Below are 4,692 nucleotides of genomic sequence, written 5' to 3' on the forward strand. Positions count from 1 at the left end.
ATTACATTTATTGACTTTTGCGTATGAAACCAGCTCTGCATTCTTGAGATAAACACCACATTGCCATGGTTTATCATTATTTTACTGGATCTATACACTTAGTTTTCCAGTATTTTTCATATATGTTTATGAAAAGGATACAACTTAGTCAATTTCTCCTTAAAAAAATCAATCAAAACACTTTGTTCAAAGTAAACTGTACAAAATTTCCTCTCTCATCCAAAATGGCAGCTGTAATTTCTGTATTACTCTCACAAAAGCATCAAAATTCCTTTTTTTCCCTCCCAGATAATTCTTAGAAATTCAGACAAGACAATGGATATGGTCATGAAAGAAACAGTCAAATACATTATCAGTGACCTTGAACTCTGATTCTGTTTTCCTTATGAAGCATAAATGTTCAATGCACATCTTCTAGAAAGCTTATAATAGTATATATTGAACCTGAGAAGGTGTCAATTGAACAATGAATGTAAACAGTGCAGAGAGGTCAGTTTTGAATTGCTTTCTATTCCCACTTCAATCTTCTCTTGATGGTTGCTAATGAAATCTGTGTTTGCTCAAGTCAATTTCTGCTGTTTGTTGGTAGTTTTCTAACTTGCCCATTACAGAAATTTAACAGCATACTAAATATTTACTAGTTGATGGTTAAACCTTGCTCTATAGAAATGCTTTAAAATGTTTTATTCATGTGTGTGTGTGTGTGTGTGTGTGTGTGTGTGTGTGTGTGTGTGTGTGTGTGCAGGTGCCCAAGGAGGCTAGAAGAGGGCATTGGAAACTCTGGAGCTGGAGTGACAGGCATTTTGAGCTGTCTAACATGGGCTCTGGGAACTAACTCAGGCTCTCTGCTTCCATCTTCTGGAAGAGCAGCAAGTGCTCTTAGCCATTGGGCCATCTCTCCAGTCCTATAGTAATACTTTGTAAGATAGATTCCTCAAACAGGTCATTTAACTCCTATAATTACATGCATGGTGTTAGGTTCAAAGTAAGTTATCTGGTGGCACAGACCTGTAATCTGAAATACCTGGGAGGCTGAGACAAAAAAATCGTGAGCACAAGGCCTGCTTGGGCTACACAGTGGGTGTGAGGTCATTTGGGCAACTAGGACAGACCCCCCCCCTCTTAAAATGAGGGAAAAAAATGGTTGCTGACATTGCTGAGCGGTAGCGTGCTTGCTTAACTTGTGTAAGAACCTGGATTTAATTCACACACACACACACACACACACACACACACACACACACACACACACACACAGAGAGCTAAAATATCCCTAAAGTGCTAACAATAGAAATTACACAAAAGTGCAATATTATTTTAATGGCATCTTCTGAAAAGAGGTGTCTTCAAAGAGGGAATGTTCAAATACCAGAGATTTGTAATGGTTCAGGGGAAGATCCAACTCTGCAGTGACTAAGTGACCCACATGCACCTCACAGCTTTCCCTGTGGATATGGAACGTTAGAAGAAATCTATTTCTAACCACTGCCTTAGATATATTCAGTGTTTCTGATGTTCTTTTCCTTATTGCTTATACGTCACTGAGAGTCCTGAATGTTATTTCTGAAGTTTGAGAAGGAAAGCTATGAGATTAGATGAAAGCACCTTAAAATAGAGATACTTCAACAGAGGTCAACCAAGTTAACTTTGGTTAACATGAATTTTGATATAAAGTATGAATATAAAGTAAAATGTGAATGGATAGCTTGATATATGTGTGTACCATTACATTAAAACCATATATATTTAGTGCTGGTGTTTGGGTTTTTTTAATATGGAGGTCTCACCACATAGCCCAGGCTTGCCTAGAACTTATTATATAGCCCAGGCTAGCCTCAAACTCTTGATTCTCTTGTCTCTGCCTCTCAAGGGCTAGATTTACAGATGTTCACACCACCATGCCTGGAAAACATTTTTGCTTTAAAACCTATTTAAGCAAAGTTAAACAGCATGACATCTGGCCAGTTAAGTTTTTCTCAATCATATTTTCAGATGCTCTTATAATTCCATCGCTTGCTTTCTCAACCTCATCAGGACATAATACATAGGATCTTCAGTAATGCAGAGAACCCCCCCCAAAAAAAAACCCTTAAAATGAAATTAGTGGGCCTTGAGATGAGGTTGGTGGTAGATGGAAGCTCTCTGTTTTTCTCTCTGCATTTTGAGTTGCTGCTCCAGGATGTCAGGATTAGATAGTCTCCTTAGTGCTGTCACTGTGGTGCCCATAGTCACAATGTTGTTTGAGCTGTCTTGCCAGTGAGACCACAAAGATAAGAATGTAAGGTGAAGGGATGTTCTAAGAAAATGGCGTGGAGACCCTGAACCACAGGATTCAATAACGGAACAGATTCTGGATTTCCTTGCTGATACTCAAGGAAATAACCGGACAGTTGTATCTCAGTGTAGTTTGGTTGCTAGCTCTATTTCTTCCTCATATCAATATTTATAATAAATATTTCCACCCCTTCATAGGATGCAATTCTGCAGTCAAGTTAGGGCTACAGTAAAGACACTAGTCATGTGGAGATTATTTCCCAGAAGGCTCTGTTTAATATTTGATTGAGAATAACTAAATTAAAACAATTCAGTGCTCTGAAGATAACATAAGCACAACCAACTAAAATGTATTCATCCAGCATTCATGTCATCACTTATCTATGCTAGCACTTTTGTGTTGCTATAATAAAATACCCTAAGCACTTTATAGAGAAAAGAAGTTCACGTCTCATAGTTCTGAAGGTTCAAGGACATGATGCCGGGGTCTGTGCAGCTCTGGTGATGGCCTCATGACACATGGTAGATACACATGTGGAAGAAAATACAGGGGGGTTCCCAAGCCCTCTTATAACAACCTGTTCTCAAAATAAGTAAGCCAGTCTCACAAGACCCATCTTAACTAACTTGGAGGGTCATGTACTATGATCTAAATACCACTCCCCCAACAGCCCCACACTGGCACCAACATTTCAGCACCTGAAGGATTGGGGCAAATCACATACAAACCCAAGTACTACTTAGATATAAAGCGTTTGAGGGGTTCTACCAAAATCACAAAACCGCCCCACCTCCCTTCAATCCATGTGCCATTTTCTTATTGTTCTAGAAGAAGACAAAATTATATTGTGGAGTTCGGAAGTGATTGTGATTGCCAAAAAAAGAACAAACATCTTTAATTGCTCTCCAAGTAACAGATATTCTCACAAAAGCCAACTAATTTTGACAGATACAAATCTAAGGGGAGGAACAGCAGAGAGTGACCATGTCTTGCACTCATTTCTCTCCAGGTCTTCTTGACCCTGGCTTTCACTCTGGAAGAAGTCCAGTTAACATCATTCAAGGCAACAACACATGCCACAACTCCCTGTTCATTTTGTCATTTCTCAGTTTTAACAGTGTGAAGTTTCAGAATGACCACATCCCCCTGAGAAGGAAGAAAGCAGCATTCCTCTCTCTGGTGTTGAGGTCCATTGAAGAGCCTCCCCAGCCCTGGGCATTGCTCATCTTGAGCTATGTCCACCATATTGGCCGAATAGTGGGAAAGCTGTAAAGTTAAACTGGGTCCAAACAGGAACTGGAGTCAAGGCTCAGTCCTTAACCTGGTGGTGTTGGGAGGTGGGGTCTAGTAGGCATGGTTTGGGTCATGGTGTGCAGCCCTAGCAAATGAATTAATGTCTTTCTCACTATTGTGACACCACCAGATTGCAGACAGGAAGTGGAGCGGGCTATAAACCTCAGAGCTCACCCCCAGTGCCTCACTTTTCTCTTGGTAGCATGCTACACATATGATAGCTCTTTCTGCGTTGTCCCCATCACTCCCTGAGGTACTTTATTTTCTTCTCGTTTTTTTCCTTCGGTGTTTCATATTGTCTTTGGATAGCTTCAAATGAACTCTTCTCTCATTTAAATATACTGCTAAAGTCATCTTGTGACTTCTTAATTTCAAATTCTCTCACCTTCATACTCATCTTTGTCTTCATTGTCTTCTTCTTTTTCTTCCTTCTTTTCTTTTTACTCTTTGTCAGTGTTCCAGTGCTGTGAGGAGACACCATGACTTTTATAAAACGAAATCATTTCACTGGGCTTGCTTACAGTTTTAGGGGTTTAGTCCATTGTCATCATGGCAGGGAGCGTGGCAGCACACAGGCAGACATGGTGCTGGAGAAGTAGCTGAGGAATCTACATCTAGATCCGCAGCAGCAGGAAGAAAGAGGGTGACACTGGGTCTGGCTTGGGGTTTTGAAACCCACCCCTAGTGACTCACTTTGTCCAACAAGGCCACTCCTGTGGTGACATTTTATTTGTGGTGAAATGTGATATTTTACTTGTATGTTAATAAATAAAGTTGTTTGGAGATCAGAGATCGAATAGCTATTAAGCAGAAGTCCAGCACTGGTAGCACACACCCTTAATCTGATCACATGGCAGGCAGAGTCACTGTGTGGTCAAGGATACAGCCAAGCGTGGTGACACGAGCCTTTAATCCCAGTACCAACCATAGAGACCTGGAGGTCTGTATAGACAGGAAGTCATATGGCTGGGCTTAGAGCCAATGAGAAGGCAGAACAGAAGGGCAATAAAAACACAAGTCAGGCAGGAAGAAACTCTCTCTGGGGAGGCTACTGCTGGTGGTAAGCTAAAGCTAGTCTTGGCTATTGCTCTGATCTCTTTGGCTATTTCCTCTGTATTTGGCTT

The sequence above is a fragment of the Peromyscus californicus genome, unplaced genomic scaffold, assembly GCF_007827085.1.
Source record: "Peromyscus californicus insignis strain IS unplaced genomic scaffold, ASM782708v3 Scaffold_8__1_contigs__length_139910024, whole genome shotgun sequence".
Lineage (NCBI taxonomy): Eukaryota > Metazoa > Chordata > Mammalia > Rodentia > Cricetidae > Peromyscus > Peromyscus californicus.